This window comes from Sycon ciliatum, chromosome 10, assembly GCF_964019385.1.
Source record: "Sycon ciliatum chromosome 10, ocSycCili1.1, whole genome shotgun sequence".
NCBI classification, from domain to species: domain Eukaryota; kingdom Metazoa; phylum Porifera; class Calcarea; order Leucosolenida; family Sycettidae; genus Sycon; species Sycon ciliatum.
Genome location: NC_088652.1, coordinates 6282447 through 6303947, shown reverse-complemented (window position 1 = coordinate 6303947; position 21501 = coordinate 6282447).

Genomic DNA, 21501 nt, shown 5'->3' with positions numbered 1-21501 from the left:
AGAAGAGGTGTTCTACTATCTGCCGGTGTATAGTTCTGGCCAATTGAGGACGTAGCTGGCTGTTTTGCCAGCGCTTGTAAATTGGCTATTTTCAAGACGATCATTTGTGGCGTCAGGGGGTGATGGACCTCGTCTTCTGGGATGCTGGCGTGGCTAAGCGGTACTGCTCCAGGAACTCTTCTAAGGTGAGGCAATGTTGGCTTGATGGAGTTTTGTTCATAGCTTGTTCGTATACGCTGTGGCGTGACTCGTTTCTAGACCCATAAATAATGTGATATTTCGGCCATTTTTGACGGGTATGCAAATTTCAAGGTTCTCTTCAGAAACTTTTTCAAGGGATTTGCCCAATCGATCCACACCCCAAAGGGAACCTAACTGCAAATTTTGAGCGAAATCGGAGAGATCCACTTGCACACATACTTTGGTATTCTCAGACATGCTCTCTTAAGAAGTCTGCCGTTTTTCTTCATCTGTTGTCTCACCGTAAGTGTCTGCAGGTGTATGATGATTTAAGTTTTTCTGTTCTCTGTCGTGCACGGTACGCTAGTCAGTTGAAAGTACCGGAGGCTGTTTGTATTCGTTTGCAGAAGCCTGATCTTTGTAAGCAGAAGAAACACTCAATCTGCGGACAGAACTGTTTCGTCCTTGGTGGACTCGTCAGCGCAGCACAGAGGAAATGAGGCCGAACCTGATAGCAATGGAAATAACAATTTCCAATCAGGTCCGAACGTACCTTGCCAGAGTGCTCAAACTGACAAGCCAGTGAGCTCTGCATAACGCAAACAGCAAAGGCACTACCCCACGCAAGAGTGCTCAACTGCTACAAGAGCAGGAGCGAAATACTCAATCTGGAAACAGAACTGTTTCGTCCGTTGTGGACTCCTCAGCGCAGCACAGAAGAAATGAGGCCGAACCTGATAGCAATGGAAATAAAAATTTCCAATCAGGTCCGAATGGACCTTGCCAGAGTGCTCAAACTGACAAGTCAGTGAGCTCTGCATAACGCAAACAGCAAAGGCACTACCCCACGCAAGAGTGCTCAACTGCTACAAGAGCAGGAGCGTAATACTCAATCTGCGGACAGAACTGTTTCGTCCGTTGTGGACTCGTCAGCGCAGCACAGAGGAAATGAGGCCGAACCTGATAGCAATGGAAATAAAAATTTCCAATCAGGTCCGAAGGTAGCTTGCCAGAGTGCTCAAACTGACAAGTCAGGTAGCTCTGCATAAAGCAAACAGCAAAGGCACTACCCCACGCAAGAGTGCTCAACTGCTACAAGAGCAGGAGCGAAATACTCAATCTGCGGACAGAACTGTTTCGTCCTTTGTGGAATCGTCAGCGCAGCACAGAGGAAATGAGGCCGAACCTGATAGCAATGGAAATAAAAATTTCCAATCAGGTCCGAACGTACCTTGCCAGAGTGCTCAAACTGACAAGCCAGTGAGCTCTGCATAACGCAAACAGCAAAGGCACTACCCCACGCAAGAGTGCTCAACTGCTACAAGAGCAGGAGCGAAATACTCAATCTGCAGACAGAACTGTTTCGTCCGTTGTGGACCCGTCAGCGCAGCACAGAGGAAATGAGGCCGAACCTGATAGCAATGGAAATAAAAATTTCCAATCAGGTCCGAATGTACCTTGCCAGAGTGCTCAAACTGACAAGTCAGTGAGCTCTGCATAACGCAAACAGCAAAGGCACTACCCCACGCAAGAGTGCTCAACTGCTACAAGAGCAGGAGCGAAATACTCAATCTGCGGACTGAACTGTTTCGTCCTTTGTGGAATCGTCAGCGCAGCACAGAGGAAATGAGGCCGAAACTGAAAGCAATGGAAATAACAATTTCCAATCAGGTCCGAGCGTACCTTGCCAGAGTGCTCAAACTGACAAGTCAGTGAGCTCTGCATAACGCAAACCGCAACGGCACTACCCCACGCAAGAGTGCTCAACTGCTACAAGAGCAGGAGCGAAATACTCAATCTGCGGACAGAACTGTTTCGTCCTTTGTGGAATTGTCAGCGCAGCACAGAGGAAATGAGGCCGAACCTGATAGCAATGGAAATAAAAATTTCCAATCAGGTCCAAACGTACATTGCCAGAGTGCTCAAACTGACAAGTCAGTGAGCTCTGCATAACGCAAACAGCAAAGGCACTACCCCACGCAAGAGTGCTCAACTGCTACAAGAGCAGGAGCGGAATACTCAATCTGCGGACAGAACTGTTTCGTCCTTTGTGGACTCGTCAGCGCAGCACAGAGGAAATGAGGCCGAACCTGATAGCAATGGAAATAAAAATCAGAAGAAACAGGTTGTTGCGTTAAGATTGTTTTCGTAGGTGCACAGCATGATTGTTTGTCTCACTACACAGTTCTGGCGTTACAATTAGTTCCTCACCCCTGTTGCACTTAGCTCTCACTTTACTTCTATTGTCTCACCTTCCCTCATTCTATTTTTAGCACCTTGTTTTGTTCTTGTAACACATTATTGAATGGATATAAATTATTGATTTGGCATGGTTATTCTTCAGTCACGGCTTTCCACTGCTGATTGTGACAAGAAAAGCGATTTTGGTAAACCTTCATGACTTTGCTGTAGTGTGGCGATGACAGCAGAATTTGTTCTCTTAATAGCTTTTATAAAATTTGTACTTACCGGAGAATTTCAAAGTTTTTAGGAAAATAGAGGCCACATGCCACGTACTGCTCTTTTCTCGCCGAAACTCAACACTTGCAAGCCAGGTATGAAAGAAAGAAAAAATCATCAGTCACACCACCAGGACTTGAACCAGGGGCCTTGCTATTCGCAAGCAATGCTCTAGCCAACCGAGCTCCAGTATGACACTTATCCACAGTGATGGTCAATCTATCCTTCTGCGATCAATTCATATCTGGCTTGCATCATGCTGGCAACTCCCACCAATCAAGAGGGCCCTGGGACATTCGCTTGATATCCTGGGGAGCGCATCAAACTACGTCCACTGCGGGAAAATACAAATTGCAATTTCAAATTTGGACTTCACGGAGAATTTCAAAGTTTTTAGGAAATTAGAGACCACGTGCCACGTACTGCTTTTTCTCTCCGAAGCTCAACACTTGCAAGCCAGATATGAAAGAAAGAAAAATCATCAGTCACACCACCGGGACTCCAAGCAGGGGCCTTCCTATTCGGGAGCAATGACCTAACCAACTGAGCTACAGAATGACTCTTATCCACAGTGATGGTAAATCTAACCTTCTTCGATAAATTCATATTTGGTTTGCATTATGCTGGAAACTGACACCAATCAAGAGGGCCCTCCGCCATTCGCTTCATATCATGGGGAGCGCATCAAACTATGTCCACTGCGAGCAAATACAAATTGCAATTTCAAATGTGGACTTCACGGAGAATTTTTTACTGATGATTTTTTCTTTCTTTCATATCTGACTTGCAAGTGTTGAGTTTCGGAGAGAAAAGAGCAGTACGTGGCATGTGGCCTCTAATTTGCTAACAACTTTGAAATTCTCCGTGAAGTCCAAATTTGAAATTGCAATTTGTATTTGCTCGCAGTCGACATAGTTTGATGCGCTCCCCATGATATCAAGCCATTGGCCCAGGGCCCTCTTGATTGGTCCGAGTTGCCAGCATGATGCAAGCCAGATACGAATTGATCGAAGACGGATAGATTTACCATCACTGTGGATAAGAGTCATACTGTAGCTCAGTTGGTTAGAGCATTGCTCGCGAATAGCAAGGCCCCTGGTTCGAGTCCCGGAGGTGTTCTCTTTTGTACTCTATATTCTAGTCTTCTACCTCTTCTCCCCTATGAACATACTTTCTCATTTTCCATATTTAGTTAGGAGACTCCCTTCAATAGGCATCTGTCTGCCTCTGGAGGATCCGTGAAATTAAAATCAAGAAATCTATGATGGGGCGTTGATGGATCTGCCGCCTGAGGTCTCCGCAGCACGCCCAGATACACGCTGTTATAAAGGTATCATTCGCAAAGGGAAAAACCATGTATGTATATGTAGATGTATTGTTCAGTGGCATTCTGTGCGTGCTTCACTGTATTCTGTGCGTGCTTCACTGTGTTCTCTGCTTTATAGCGCTCTCAGGCATAGCTGTCAACTCAACGGACACTGGAATATATGCACGCATATTGCAGCCACAGATACTACGAGATTGGGTACCAGAATTCTGCTTTGTGTACGACAAAAATGACACTGTGGCTAAACCAACTGTAGTTTGTAACAATAACGAGTCAATCGTGTTGTCGGGCCTGGAAACCAATACTTTGTACAGGGTCAGAGCATTCTTCAAAACTACGATCGGACACAATAGTAGCATGTCCCCTCTAGTCAGCATTGGAACAGTGCCTAAAGGTAAGGGATATCATTACATCAAACACCGACCACGAACAGGGGTGAAGAATTTTGTGAGATTCGTATTGTACCTCGCACATTCCTTTTTGCATGGTCTCTTTCCCCAAATGACGTTCCTATGTCAATTGCATGATTCTCAGGTCAAGCATTGCTGAATCAGGTAAGGGATTAGTTACCCGTGTGCCCAATTCATTTGGTTGATGGTGCAGTGATCAAAGGGAAGAAGTTAAGAAGAGAAAAAACATTTCTTCTCAATTATCCCATGGGAGATTTCCTTCTCCACAAAAATGCATTGGAATATTAACAGGCCTTTTTAATGCAGACCGCAAATACTATGTAACGTATGAACAATTTACTGATACATACGTGATCTGAATATGTTTTTATTAGCGCCAACATCGCCTGACAATTACGTCCTCTCAAGTACTACCATCACTGTTTTTATAGGCCGAACAGAAGGCAACAACCTTCCCATACTCCAGTATTGTGTGTACGGAAGGCCTGCAAATGATATGTCTGGGAATATGACATCGATACCAGTCCCAGTCTGGCAGCGATATCACCCTGGGAGCTGTGTATCGTTCTGGCTCGAGTGGCGACTCTGACGTCTCCCTACTGGAGCACTTAGACCACTGCCTGGATGCCGTTCCACCCTCCGCCCAAGTCATCCTGGCTGGCGACCTCAACGTCCACAGCACTGAGTGGCTTGGTAGCACCAAGACTACCACTGCTGGGCAACGCCTGGAAGAAATATGTGCGACGCACGGACTGATCCAACATGTTGATCAGCCAACAAGAGGAAAGAACACTCTTGACCTCATCCTGTCAAACTTGCCACACCCCGTCACAGTACAGGCATTTCCACCCCTGGGCAAGTCAGACCACTGTGTGATTCTTGCTGAGTTCAGCCCAGTCACGCTCCGTACTGAGCCCGTGTCTCGACGCCGCGTCTGGCGCTACAACCAGGCTGACTGGGGCCGCATGCGTCATTTTATTCGTCAGACAGACTGGCAGCACATTCTTAGCCACCACCCAGAACACGCATGCGTACAACTTACTTCCCGCATCCAGGAGGGCATGGATCGCTTCATCCCATCGAAGCATCTGTCAGTCAGAACGTGTGACCCTGTTTGGTGGACTCCTGAATGTAGTACAGCTGTGTCTGCAAGAAACCGTGCTTGGCGACACACCCGTGCACACCCAACTGATCTGCAATTGTCTGATACCTACACTGCAACCAGCCTGAGAGTTGCCACTGTGCTCCATGCAGCGCAGCAGGCTCATGTATCTTCATTGCGGAACAAGCTGTCGAATGGAAACCTACGTGACAAAGCATGGTGGTCAAACATGAAGCGTGCAGGAGGGCTATCCCGCACATCTGATATTCCTGTCCTAAAGGGGCCCGATGGTCAGCAATGTACCACGGCCTCCTCCAAGGCTGACTGTTTCGCATCATTCTTCGCAGAGAAGTGCAGCATCCCAAATGATCTCACTGAAGACACACTCCCGCCTTTCCCACCACGCACTGACGCCATCCTGAGTCAAATCCGTTTCCGGGAATCAGCAGTGCTCAAGCAGTTCCGGTGTCTTGAAGTATCCAAAGCGTCCGGGCCAGACTCCATTTCCTGCCGCGTTCTAAAGGAGTGTGCGTCTGAGCTCTCAAAGCCGTTGTCGCAGCTGTTCTCGTCTTGTCTCTCCAAAGGTTACCAGCCTACAGCCTGGAAGGTAGCCAATGTGGTTCCCATCCACAAGCGCAAGGCCAAGGGCGATGTCCGTAATTATCGACCAGTCTCCTTGCTCTGTGTAGTATCCAAGGTGATGGAAAGAATAGTCAACCAGCAGCTCATCAACCATCTCAACAGCAATACCCTCCTGTCTGCCAACCAGTTTGGCTTTCGGAAATCAATCGGCACAGCTGACCTACTAACGTCACTCCAGCATGAATGGGCTTTAACCACCAGTAAGGGCGGAACCATTCAGGCCCTCGCCATAGACATAGCAGGCGCGTTTGACCGGGTTTCACACCCTGGGCTCCTCTGCAAGCTCCGACGCTATGGCATTGGTGGGCAACTGCTGGCCTGGTTAACATCGTACCTCCAGAACCGGAAGCTGCAAGCTGTTGTTGCGGGACAGACCTCTACCCCCTCTACCATCCGGTCAGGCGTCCCTCAGGGCAGCATCCTAGGGCCCACATTGTTTCTAGTATACATAAACGACGCCGAAGATCAGCTACCTGCCAGCGTCTCCATCGCCGTGTATGCTGATGATACTACGTTATACACGTCTGTCATGCCTGGACAGACCACAGAGGCCGCCGCAGCTGCACTTCAGACAGCCGTAAACCAGCTGGAAGCCTGGGGAAGTACTTGGAGGGTTACCTTTGAGCCCTCTAAGTCACAGCTGATGTCCGTGACCAGGAAGCTCGCCCCTCTAGACTTCCCCCCTGTCCAATTCCTTGGCACCCCTGTTCCTGTCAGCAGCCAGTTGAAGCTCCTTGGGGTGGTGTTCGACGAGAAGCTCAACTTCAGCGCTCACCTCCACCAGCTTTCTGTGCGCGCACATCAACGCCTCCATTTCATGCGGAAGGCAGCCCCCATCCTGGATGCTGCTGGACGCCTAACCGTCTATAAGGGCTTTGTAAGGCCCATACTTGAGTATGCCCCACTAGCCTGGCTTGGTGCTGCCCAGACCCACCTTGGGAAGTTGGACACAGCACAGCGCAAGGCCATGCAGATGATTGGACCCACCACCGTCCTCCAGAGTCTGCGGGCCAGACGGACGGTCGCAGGGCTGTCCTATCTCTACAAGGTAGTTAACTGCAAGGGCCCACCCCGTCTGACACGCATGCGCCCTCCCCCAAAACCACGGGCCGATACTGTTCGAACCCGCCAGCAGCATTATGCTCAGCGCCAGCACCGGGAACAGCTCTTAAACACCACCCCCGGCACCAGTCCTGATTACCTTCGACGTTCCTTCCCGTACTGTTTCCTTGAATTGTGGAACAGCCTCCCCGAGGACGTCTTTCCCCGTCTGGCCAATCACTCTCCACTCACAGCTTTTAAAAAAGGTGTGAACAAACACATTTCAGACCAGCCATGGTCTTGGGACGTGCTTTGAAGCCCATCATGTTGTTCGTCTCACTGTTCTTTCCAGATTGCACCTCTCGGTTTGGGGATGTGCATTGAAGCACCCCATACTAACGGTCTATACTGTCCTCTCTTGGTCACCACTCTCCCTATTACCTATATTGTAATTACCATTCATGTATTGCGCTTCAGATTTTCTTCCGGTTTTGTCTCTTGGTGCGTTACCGGCATGGCGATACTGAGACCTAATGGTCAGTGGAGTGCCTGTAGCCTCACCAGCACTGCTACTATCTGTGACTGTGGCGACCACCATTCAATGTCTAGTCCTCCCCTAACCGTACCCCAACTCTCTCTCTCAGCTCTCTTTTATCTGTCTTTTCTTACTCTTTTTTCTTTGTCAGCCTTCCTGGTGGTTATGTGCTTTTTCAAGTAAATAAAAAAATATATATACCAGTGTGCAACGCGTCTGAAAATGTAACCTTGATTGGCCTGGCTCCAGGCATGACCTATAATGTCACCACCTATGTAAGCAATGCCTATGGAGACAGTGCTCAATCGGTCTCCACTCGCATCACCACGTTGCATCAAGGTTGGCACATTTGTTGCACCTGTGTAGCCTCGAGTTGGCATGAATTTCACCCCTCAATAGATGGTGGAACGTTTTGTTGAATCGTTCAAAACCCAAGAACGTTACCGATTCTCCTCCTTCATACGTCTTGCTGTTCTCATATATCAATTGAGTTAACTTCTCTTTATGATTCTACCTGTAACAGATTGGATTGTATGGTTACTCTATAACACGTTATGTTCGGTGGAACTGTATTTTCGATATTTCCGTTAGGGGAATCTGGCAACTAAAAAGGTACTAGAATAGTCACTGTATGTAAAGAAAATGTTGGTCACCTACATCTACATTTCACCAGAAAACGATATGGTTCCTCGCACCAAACATACTTATAATATTATATGTTGTCCAGAATCTGTTCTTGGTAATGTTTTCCCTTTTTTCATAGCACCAACGACTGATGAAGTCGACGCAACCAGTGGCTACCAAGCTAGCGCAAGCGGCTCCAAATCTGCAGCGATAATTCCGGGAGGGTCTGGCGCAGGACTGCTGGTGCTGGCTGCGACAGTTTTCCTCCTATGGAAATTAAAGTTGACACCCGCGAAACCTGATCCTGGTACGTAACGTCCAAATTTGGAGCTTCTGAATAGTAATAGGGTTCCTTTTCCTGCCTTTCTGGGAAAAAGCGAAATTGATACATTCAGAGGTTTCAAAACTTTACCGGTACTACAGCATTCATCTTAAAATTCCAAGAGTGATGTTCTGGACACGTTTCTTAGAAATACTTTACCATCGAAAAATGATAACGTTACCGTTTCAGTCTGGCCTCTCTAACTCGAAATTCTTGTGTGGAACAATAATACATGCATTCCTACAGGCCTCAGTGCATTGTGCATCATGGGCAGATACCATCATAAACTTTATATACATCATCGATGATGAAAACAATGTCTCGCGATATATTGCTTAAATAGATTTTTTGGTTGGAGGAAAGCAAATCAGCACATGAATAACAGAGGCCATTATAAATATTTCGACAAGGCCTTTCATTCCATTACTCTTCAGGTCGAATCCAATGATGATTGACAAGGTAGTAAGCAAGTCCTCATAACCGAAACTTTTGACGAGCAAGGCATTGACAATAATAGCACTTGAAAAATAGCGTTAGTGGCGCCAACAGCATATTTAGCGGTCAGACCATAGACCAAATAGCACTTTAAAGATAGCGCTAGTGGCGCCAAGTACACAGTGAGACAATAAATATTACCAGTATCAGACAACAGTGGGGACTACGGTACTACAATGTCAAAACAGTGACAACTTTCGCACATACTTCTTTTGCACCCACAGTTCAGGCTTCAGCTTGGCAATGTACATTGCCTCCAGCACAGCAAGGTGAGATTTGTTGCGCGTACGCGCTTGAATTGTAAAGTGAGAGTGGGTGCCACTAGCACTATTTTTCAAGTGCTATTTTTGTCAATGCTCTGCCCGCCACAGAATAAGACCATACTTATGTCAGCATCCAATAACGCCAAATATTTTTCACAGCCCAGGAATTTTTAATTTTTACCGAATGATACATATCCTCAACGAAATGAAAATGATGCAGTATCGTTTAACTCTGTTGTTGAGCCAATAGTAATATGTAAAGAGAATAAGGACCTATAAGTTACTAGCTATGACTCAAAGTTCACAAAGGTAAAGAGATAATATAAAGCCAGGTGAAGTGTCAAATCAGTGTCATGTCGTAGAATATCCCAATAAACTTGTTCGTCTTGTGCCGTGCTGTCTCACTATCTGATGTTATAATTATTAATGCGTTACCTTGGTGGACAGTTAATTATAACTAGTAACTTATAGGGCCTTTTTTCTCTTTACACAAAACTGTATCATGGTATACTTTTTCACAGCAAACACGCCATATGTTGCAGTCTTTCTGAGTTTTTTCTTCATATCTCACTGCCTCTAACTCCAGTAGCGCATGCATTTATTACTGATATACTCTCAAATATTCATTGCAGCTCTTGTGTCCTGATGTCACGCATCAGTATGGATAACATTTGTAACTTTCACAAGTAAGTTCAGTGGTAAACCGTTCGGAGCGAGGTTTTTGAAGTAATTTGCTATACATGTATGTTGACGGTGATTCGTAACCGAATCTCAATATCTATATCACCGGACGAATTACCATTGACATTATATATCCCACCTATGCATTTAATCCCTGTCAGTAAATCCATTGCATAGCAGCAAATTACAGCTCGTTCGTTATAAACTTGCAGCAGGTGTATATTTTTTGCTTATGTTTATGATTCAAAAGCCGCTAGAATTTTATTCACACTTTGTTTCTGTTTGGTAGCACTTCTCTCTAAATTTCGCATGCATAATCAGTTTTCCGTTCAGTGTGGGTATGAATTGTTTTAAAAACATGTGCATAACAGTAGTGGTACTAGTGACGTGTATGGTATGAATATTGAGAACGTGTTCGGGGTAATTCTCTCTGGTTCCCTCGCCCTTATCTGACCCAGCTAGTGTTATCAAATTACAATGTATAGTATCGGGATTTTGTACTCAGGAAAATGTGAGGACCACTTTCCAAGGGAGCATGTGTCTTGCATGAACTCCTACGAAATACCACTGGCCCAGAGCTGTATGTGAGAAGTGCGAGTCTTCTTTGCCCACCATTCAAAATGTAGATTGTTTCGGCTTTGAGTTATCAGGATCATTTCCAGGTATGCATGCATTATCCAGCAGCACTCGGTCGAAGGCTGGAGAATGGCACCCATCCGATTAGCCTCCAGCAGGCAAATGTGGCGACATGATATGGATATTCAATAATGATTGTAGGTAAAAAACAGCCAAACCTTTTATTTTTATTTTTATTATTCTTATATTTCACGATGTCGTGACGCCTAGACGATTGATAAGTGTGATAAAACAGATAGCAGTGATCACTTGTCACTCCAAGCCACAACCACAACCCCAAAAGGATGATGGGGGACATTTCGTCAGTGCTAGAAGAGGTGTTTTTCTATCTCTCGGTGCATAGTGTTTGCTAATTGAGGACGTAGCTCGCTGTTTTATCAGCGCTTGTAATTTTGCTATTTTCAAGACGATCATTTGTGGCGATAAGGGATGATTGCCCTCGTCTTCCGGGATGCTAGCGTGGCTAAGTAGTGCTGCCCCAAGAACTCTTCTAAGGTAAGGTAATGTTGGCTTGATAGAGCTTGTTCTTCTACGCTGTGCCGTGGCATGTTTGTAAACCCATACATCGTGCCCATAGTGGGCCAATATTGAGGGGCATGGCAATACAATGGTTCGCTTCAAAAGATTTTGCGCGGGCTTTAAAATGTCGATCTACATCCCAAAGCAAGCCTACCTGCAAAATTTGAGCGAAATCTGAGAGATCTACTTGCACATGTGTTCCGCTTTCCGCAGACATGCTCTCTTAATGCCTGTAAATATCTTCTGCACTGACAGAAGTTTCATTCGCCGCCCCGAAACACTTTCGGTCGTGTCTTCTGAAACAAGAGACTTTTGGTGTTTAATCCAGAGCTCGTCCCCTTTCCATCCTGGCAAACGGCGCGTCCACGACTGGGCGATATGACTATTGTCCCGTGTAGTTGTTCACGATAGCCCTAGTTGAAGTATCGGAAGACAAACACCAGACATCAGATAACAGTACCAGTATATTGTTTATATGACTGCCGCGTGGCTTGCAAGTAACCGCTGATCCACACTAGAACCCATCCTGCATCTGTCTCTCACCGGATAGCCCTGTTTTACAAGCCCAGTGCGTCCTATCAGGTCTTGCTGTCCTCTTGTGCACAGGTCTCTCCAGTCAGAATAGTCACCAAATCTACAAAACCTTTGTCAACAGCTTGCTCTTGTATTCGTGCTACAGAAGGGAAATATAGGCGTATAAATTTCATTGCTAAATGGCCGAGGTGGAATATATGCTTAACCCCCATGCCACACAAGAGAGACGAGCCTGTGGGGTGTCGCAAGCGTTTATTCCAGCATGAATAATCCTGAGCCTGTGATCGGTAATCAAGTATGACGTACATGTACTCAGTATGAGGTCATGATTATAAATGATGTACACATATCACGCATCAGAGATGCAAGGATAACAGAAGCGACCCGCGGGGTTGTGCGCCGTCGGAACGGCTACGTGTACTACTAGGTTGCTAGTGCAGCGGAACACTAAATCTTAGTACACATGAATAGTTCAATGGTGCCGATGTGCGTGCACTATGCGGCGCCCATCGGCAGCACCCGTGCCTCCTGCCTTTTAAACAGTGCGGGAGGGTGGGAAACAATTTCTGCGGCGGGCAGGCACAACAAACAACTGGTGAATGTCTTTACGTGTTCCTGCCTTGCGAGGGTGGCCTTGGGTGAGCTTGCACCCAAGGCGGATAGGTGGCTTATGCGGCATGCCGTACGCGTATCGCGGTTGCGAATGCTTGCGTGGGGCCCCGCGCGGGAGCCCGGCAGTGCGTACGACTTTAGCGGAGCTCGTATGAGACTTAGCCGGTTTTGGCGTGTCTGCGGACGGCATCTCCATGCGGGAGATGCGGCTCTGTGACATGTAGGTTAACTACGGTTTGCGCAACGCAAACCAACATTTAACCCTCATGCCACACAAGAGAGACGAGCCTGTGGGGTGTCGCAAGCGTTTATTCCAGCATGAATAATCATGAGCCTGTGATCGGTAATCAAGTATGGCGTACATGTACTCAGTATGAGGTCATGATTATAAATGATGTACACATATCACGCATCAGAGAGGCAAGGGCAGCAGAAGCGACCCGCGAGGTCGTGCGCCGTCGGAACGGCTACGTGTACTACTAGGTTTCTATGGCAGCGGAACACTAAATCTTAGTACACATGAATAGTTCGATGGTGCCGATGTGCGTGCACTATGCGGCGCCCATCGGCAGCACCCGTGCCTCCAATAAAGGTACCGAGTGGCTTGCGACACGCAGGCTCTAGTAGTGCTGTGGCATGCCTGCGGGCCTGCGAATGTACGTACGATATGCCCCGCTGGACCAGCGGCCTGCAGCCGTCAGGGCATACTCTGGGGCGCCTCGATCTGCCGTGTGTGTGGCTCCCCCGGCGCGAAAGGAATGGCCGCTGATGCTTGGACAGCATTTGTGTAGGACAGCATTGATGTCGTTCGACGTGAGATGGCGAGCATCCTGAAACTTGAAGAGGGGTTGCTTGTCATTGCTCCATTTGCTGGACCGAACGTAAGCCTGCAGGGCTCGGACGGGACATAGTGCGGGGTCAGCGTAGCGGTGCAGCGCTACTTCCCCGCCTGCTGTTAATTGAGACGTCTTTGTTCTCTGGAGCTGCAGAGAGGCCTCCTGCTGGGCTAGTTGGAGGTGTTTGCGCCTCAGCGTCTTGAAGCCGCCGAGACCGTGTGGTGACAGCGACGTGTACTCACTCACACGCAGCATGCCGTGGAAGGCTGTCGTCAGAGCAGCCCATAGCATCAGTCTGTCTGCCGGGGAGTACAAGGACAGATCCAAGAACTGGCGGAGAGCCTTCAGCTGGTGGATGGTGATCGCTTGGCGCTGAGGGCGTGCTGACGGATGCCTGGGGAGCGACGCTCTCTCCCTCCCTAAGCCCTTGAGCAGGGCTGTGATGCGGCTTGAGGATGTAACTCCGACCGGGCCTCCCATGCGGAGGAGGTGGTATTTGACCGCGGCCAGGTAGACTCTCAGAGTGCTGGCACTGACTGAGTGAGATATTGCGGCAGCGAACAGCATTACGTTGTTCTGATCTGGGTGATGTGCGTCGCGGTGCATGCGACCCATGAACTCCAGGAATGCACGCCAGCCTGGGGGTTGCGTGCGATGTGTGCCAGTGGCTACCGAGTTGGCAATCACGTGCTCTGCTCGCGCTGAGAGAGCGGCGGCTAGCGAGCCTAAGAGGACACAGGCACAAGCGCATGCAGCACAAATGCATGCAACACAAACGCACACACGCATACGCCTGCACACGTGAACATTCCCTAAACAGGCAGCATGGCACGGCGGCCAAGCTGCGGTGTATGCATGCTGCGCCGAGTCACCGAATGGCGGCCCGCTTCCCGGAACACACTGCCCCGGCGGCGGTGCCGCGGATTGTAAGCAGGGGACCCGTGGGTTATGCTAGCGGGAGATCTCTCCCCCCCCCCCCCCTGACCTCGGCGGGGCGTTCCTGTACTGGTTTGGCCGAGGTTCTCCCTCATCCCGTGGGGCTAATGCAAATGCGACCCGAGAGTCCCCCTCCTCCCCAGCCCCGCGGGCTGGGAGCCTCTGGCCTAATCCATAGATACTTAGCCTTGCGGGTGGACGCATGGAGTGGCACGTAAGCGTTGGCTTGCGTAGCCGTGGCGTGCGGCGGTAAGTGATCCTCCGGCGGGCGGCAAAGCATTGGGTTGGTGGAGCCGTAGCTTGCAGCGGTAGTGTCTGGAAGTGATCCTCCGGAAGGAGGTGGACATCCGGCGGGATGTTATGCGAGTGGGGCTGGCGACCTTGGACAGACACACAGAACAATAGACAGCGGGCGGCGAAACATTGGCTCGGTGGAGCCGTAGCTTGCAGCGGTAGGGTCTGTAAGCGAGTCTCCAGCGGAAGGTGGAGATCCGGCGGGATGTTATGCAAGCCGGGTTAGCGACCCTGGATAGACCCACAGAACAACAGACAGCGGGCGGCGAAGCCTTGGCTCGGCGGAGCCGTAGCTTGCAGCGGTAGTGTCTGTAAGCGATCCTCCGGCGGGAGGCGGACATCCGGCGGGATGTTATGCGAGTGGGGCTAGCGACTCTGGATAGACACACAGAACAATAGACAGCGGGCGGCGAAGCGTTGGCTCGGCGGAGCCGTAGCTTGCAGCGGTAGTGTCTGTAAGCGATCCTCCGGCGGGAGGCGGACATCCGGCGGGATGTTATGCGAGTGGGGCTAGCGACTCTGGATAGACACACAGAACAATAGACAGCGGGCGGCGAAGCGTTGGCTCGCGGAGCCGTTGCTTGCGGCGGTGGTGTCTGCAGGCGATCCTCCAGCGGGAGGTGGACATCCGGCGGAATGTTGTGCGTGCGGCTTGCGAGCCTTGATATACACGCAGAGCACAAGACAGCGAGCAGGTCAGGCTCGCAGAGCCGTGCCCCTAGTATACGGGTAAACATACAACCTGCTAGGTAGGCGTAACGCCCTCTACAATTTGCCTCGGTAGCACGGCAACGCGGTGCCTGGCCCTTATTTTGTTTGCGCCATACGAGCCACGTGTGTCGCATACATATGGAGCGCCCCCGAGTACAGCGGTCGCCGGTTCGGGGCCTGCGGGGTGTCGGCCACCATTCCTCCCCAATAAAAGAAGGGGTGTTCTAAGGGGCCGGATAAGCCCGGTAAGCCCACAGAGTGGTAAGATAGACCATGAAGGGTTCGCCCTGGCAGGGCATGGATAATCATTGACAGCGGAAACTGTAGGTGGGGGCTTAAAAATTGGCGGCTGGAGCGCTTGGCCAACTGCAGACGGATGCGACTATCCGTTGTCGGATTGGGCACTTGCGAGTGATGATGGGGCAGTCTCCGCGTCGGAACCAGACGGTGGAAGCACTGGAACTGGCCCGGTAGAGTGCGTCTGCGATTCTGTTGTCGACGCCGGCGACGTGACGGACGAGCAGGCAGAAGTTGTGGCGAGCGGCGAGTTGCATGGTGCTGCATATCAGGGCCATGACCCCGGTATTGCCAGATCTATGTAGTCGATTCGTCTTACCCGATCGACTGTCTCCAACGAGACATGCGAAATACAGGAGGGGTAACCCATGTGCGTATAGTGCATGAATTCATCAGCACACATACCGTCTTCTTGCTCCGTGGCGTTCTCCGGTGCGTTGCCGCTGAGGGCTGCTGCCCTGATCTGCTGGATAGACTCCCTTTGTGCCTGCGAGAAAGCCAAGGTGGGTGTAAGACTATCGCTGAGAGCGGAAGCTTAGAGGAGACAATTTCAAACAATTTCTGGGGCGGGCAGCCACAACAAACAACTGGTGAATGTCTTTACGTGTTCCTGCCTTGCGAGGGTGGCCTTGGGTGAGCTTGCACCCAAGGGGATAGGTGGCTTATACGGCATGCCGTACGCGCATCGCGGTTGCGAATGCTTGCGTGGGGCCCCGCGCGGGAGCACGGCAGTGCGTACGACTTTAGCGGAGCACGTATGAGACTTAGCCGGTTTTGGCGTGTCTGCGGACGGCATCTCCATGCGGGAGATGCGGGTCTGTGACATGTAGGTTAACTACGGTTTGCGCAGCGCAAACCAACATTTATCAAGACCCATATCTCCCCCCCCCCCACCCCCCCCCCCCCCCCACCCCCAACACACACACTATAACTGCTTTGTATTGAGTATGACTTCTAAGTCTCAGCTGTACAAATTCCCTGTTTCACAAAACTGTTTCTTGTTGGGGTTGGTGGGGGGGGGGGGGGCAGTTTATGAACATTAAACACAATTCAAATAGTGTTGAACCAGATGAAAGCCAGGCACAAAACCTGCACCCGCTACCCTGGATACCTAAAGCTCTACAAGTATAAAAGTACTTAACACCAGTCGATGCCTCAGAAACCGGCAAGCTGATTTTGATAACTTCGTTGTAGTTATTTAGAAATGTTCAAGTCTTAGACCCTCCAAGGCACACTATACAGGACATTAGAAGGGCGCATAAATGGGGCTACTTATCAATTTCTGGACATGAACATACGGTTCGCTACGACAAACAACAATGCAATTCAATTTTCAGGATGGTTGCAGAGGGATCAAAAAAACTTCCATGCTGCTTTGGCTCACTTGCCGGTGTAACTGTCGGAGAACATCATGAACTATCGGCTGACTAATATGTCATTTGTCCTGTCTTTCTAAAAAAGCATGAGTTTAATTCGCCTGCACATGGTTTAGTTTTTGACTTTTCTTTTGTGTTTTGAAGTTACTTGTTGTTTGTGGAGAAAAACAACAACAAATAAAACAGCAAGATGCACACGGTATTGCTTGGAGCAAGCACGGACACATTGATCTGCTCTGTGCAGACATGAAAAAAACTTCCACGCTGCTTTGGCAGTGGCTGAGGCTCGCTTGCCGGTGTAACAGTCGGAGACTATCATGAGCCATCGATTGACTAATAAGTCTATCTTGTATTTCTAAGAACATGAGTTTCATGCGCCTGCAAATGGGATAGTTTTTGACTTATCTTTTGTGCTTTGAAGTTACTTGATTTTGGAGAAAAAATCAACAACAAATAAAACAGCAAGGTACACGCGGTATTGCTTAGAGCAAGCTCGGACACATTGATCTGCTCTGTGCGGGTCATGCCAATATGCTTGTACATCACCTGGTTTTACGCTCCCGTGACTACCACCTGATTAGGTATGCTGTTGGCGAGCTGCTCACAAGGAACGGAGTGTCATCTGAATTGCGCAACATGCTGCTTCTTGCAAGGGTAGATGGTGCAGTTGCGCAGGCCATTGAAACATCCGCTTGTAATCAAGCATGCTACAATCGTAACTAGATATTTCTTGCACGTACCGAAATGAGCGTGGGACGTTGAGGATAGACAGCTGGTCCGTAGCTGCTTCTTCTGAAACACAGCCGGTCACAGTTCCTGTTCAAGGCAGGCTTACCAGTCTCTATCTCTCAGTTAGTGTGCTCCACGTCATAATTGGGGCCCAGGGCAGCTGACCTGTTCCATGCACGTTCTCTGCATATCCAGCAATCGCATGGCATCATGTCCATTGAAAATCATCATAATTTGCGAATCGACCAGGCAAGCAGGTGATAAGAAGCTGTCAAACAGGAAGCAAAGCTGTTCACGGAGTGCAGATCACACTTTTTCGTATCGCGGAGGTCAGGTGAATAATGACTAGCAGTGTATATGACCTCCGGGCACTAAAAGGCATGTCGCTACAGGGCGTGCTCGGCCCCCCAACTAGGGGGGTGCATGGGAGCCGAGGGCCCCCCCCCCGGCAATTTTATGCAATTTGTTTGCCACCTTTCTTGAATTTTAGAGCATATTTGCATACAGTCCAATAGCAATTACCCAGATTGAAAATTTTTGGGGGTGCAAGCGCCCCCTGTGCCTTTCGCCGAGCACGCGCCTGCGCTATTTGCGAACTGTCGTTATTCAGATCGTCGTTATAACCGAAGTCGTATGGTTACAGGTAGATGGGACTTTGCTCTGGGCATGAAAATTTGGTCGTTATTCGCGAACTGTCGTTATATCCGCAGTCGTTATTAGCGAAGTTGACTGTACTTACATGTATATTAACACCTGTGACTAACGACCACCCCTAAGGGCCAGATAAAGCGGTCTTTAGTGGCACCTGGTCCTTTGTTAGAGATTTGCACTTCATCGCATAATGAATGTGAGACCATCTGTGCCCATCAGGCTGAGACCATCAGGCAAAGTGGTCTGTAGTACCAGGCTGGTCGCCAATCACGCTGGTCTTTAGTTACAGATTCTACTGTAGCTCCCAATTTCTTGTTCAACTCAATAGAGTAATGCCGTCAAAGGTAGGTGCAGATTATTGTCCTGATTACATGGTGGAGTGAAGAAGTTTGCAGTAGTTTTGCATGCTTCCGTACACAGCTGTGGGTCTACATCGGAAATTTGGTCTACCTCAGTTGTAGGTGTGCGCGACCGAGTGCAGCTCGAGACCCTAGGTTGGCGGAGGTCCCTTAACCTCACAACCACAGCCACGATTCCGGTTGTGCGTTCTTCACCCTAGCTGCATCTCATGATTGGCTATCAAGGTAGCAGCCTACCCATAAATTTCAAATGGCATTCAATTAACCGTCTGGTGTACTGGTGTCTCTCAATGGATTTGATTGCAATTCTCGCTACACACTCCTGACACTATGCTGTGGACTTTATTTAAAAGTTCTTCCGCCTCCATGAAAGGCTTTCCTGGTGAAAGGCTTTCCTGGCCGGAAAAACTCAAAATTCCGGCATAGTGCCACGGTATGGGAGCCACCCAGGACCCAAAACAATGCATTTACAATTTTTTAAACATTTTCGTGGCCAGTCAGTCCTTGCGCGGGATCCAAACCTAACACAAGTCCAGAAGCAGCCATGGGTGGTGAGATAGGGGCCCTCAACGTGGCCCTGGAATCTGTCACCACGGCAGGAGTGGGCGTTCTCTCACAGACTCCCACAGACGCAAGCCAATTTTTGATTATTTTTGGTTTAGCACATGCTACGAGGTCGTACCTTCGATACAACATCCCGTGTGCGACCTCCACAGCAAGCCATTTTCACAGCGCTGCAACGTCGCGAGAATGCTGGCAAAATTCCTGCTGCAGGGCGGCGGGCAAAGCCCGCCGCCGTGCAGTCCGAAAAACGTGGTTTTTGGACTTTTTTTGGCCTTGGAGCAAAATTTTGCACACTTTGGCGTGTTTCCATGATACGACAAGTTGCGCACGGTCTGCTCACATTTAAATACAGTGCTGTCAAAAATTTACAGCGTGCAACAAAAAAATCTTTCCTTGCAAGGGCACATTTTCAGCCATAACTCTTGAACGGCTGGTCAGTTCGAGACAAAATTTTCGCAGATTTTCCAGCTATTCATGTTCTTTCACATGATGCAGCCCGCGATATGAATTTACAAATTAGATTTGTCAGGGAATTTTGGGGTACGCTGCTACCTTAAGTGGTCTTTGTAAAAAAAAGCATGGTCTTGGTTGGAGCAAGCATGGACACATTGATCTGCAATGTGCAGGACTCGCCCAACTGCATGCTTTTACAGTACCTGGATTTACACGCAAGTGACTGCCACCTGATCAGCTACGCTGCTGGCGAGCTACTCGCAGGGAACGCAGTGTCATCTGCGCAGTTAAAGCAGACCATGGAACCATCTGCTGGTAATCAAACATGTTAGACAGGGATATGGAGGATGGGCAGCTGCACCGCGGCTGCTCCTTTTCACACACTATTCGTCACAGTAACAGTTCCTGCTCGAAGCAGGCTGACCAGTCCCTCTTTCGTAGTTAGATGTAGTATGCTCTACGTCACAATTTCTGCGCAGGGCAGCCGACCTGTTCCGTTCTCTTTCTCTGTTGCACTCCAGTGAGAACTCCTGACATCTGCAGGGTGACTCATGCACGCCATGTGCTCAGCAGATATCACTGTACAGTGTATGCAAAACAAACGACATGTGCATTGAAGCTAACAAGCAACAGTAGTAGTAGTAGGAGTATGGGGCCAGTACTTTGCACTAAATCACGCGAACAGTACATGACAGACGATGATGAGAACGAATGAAAGCGGACAGATCTTTCACCTTCATTTCTGTTGGTACAAAACCAAGCAGGTGGTAATAAGCTGTTAAGGAGGAAGCAAACTAGAGATGTGCTAATACGTCGTGTACTCTCCACTTTTGTACTAGCAGGTGACACACAAAGCTGGTCACGTACTTCTTTGTACCACGGGCATCACGAGAAATCAGGACTACTTACATGTAGCTCGAAGTCTCTTGCACAACTAAAAGCGTAATGTTTTCAATAGTAGGTGAAGGCTACTTACTTCCCTGAGCCTAGAGACGTTAGAAGTGCGTTTGCAGACATACTTCTCTGAGCAAAGTGACGAGTGACCAGGTTTGCAGACGCTCCACATCGAGACACGAATGGCTGCATTGCAGATACCGGTACAGGTGTGGCTGTACATTGGGATTTTGGTCTTCCTTAATTATGGGTGTGCACGAACCAGTGGCGCGCAACCAGTCGGTAAGACATTATCTAACACAACGGATTAGGTTTAGGTAACTTCGACAGTGCCGTCAAAACTCACCAATTTTGTTCTTTTACAATCGTCATCATGAGAAACCCTCCATAGAAAAAGGATGCTAGAAAACAGATTACTTCATTTAGGAACTCTTGGGGGCTGCATCGCAACAGTCGGTAAGGAATCACAGAAAGCGTAAGTGTCGGTGTGTAAAGAAAAATCATTGAACTATCATTTGATTGATTAATTGATTGATATTATTTTGGCAGCGAATGGTTTAGTTGTGCCATGTGACAATGTAGTGTGTGCGTTGGGTGGTGATGGTGGTGGGGGGGGGGGTTGCAGAGGCCCAAGACAATGTAAGGCCGGGAATGTGAGGAGAGAAGGCCGGTGGAGAGTCAAACTCAGAAGAGGGAGGAGAGAATAGCTGAAATTATTGTGCGAATTCAAATAAACCAAACAAACAGCAAAACGAGTACACAAACTACCGAGACTAAAGAGGACTGGAGCGCTGAATTGAACTGCTGAAGTACACAGCTGACGAGAATAAGGACAGGAGCACAGAAATGAACGGGAGGCATTCTACGAAGTGGTGGTACCATCAGTGCATGTCTCACGGTACATTCTCAAAATATCGGCTATGCAAAGCTCGTGGGTACGGAAAAAGTTTATGGCGTGATGGTAGCACTGGTATTGTAGTACTATAACACTGTCCACAAACCATGGTCCACAGTGAGT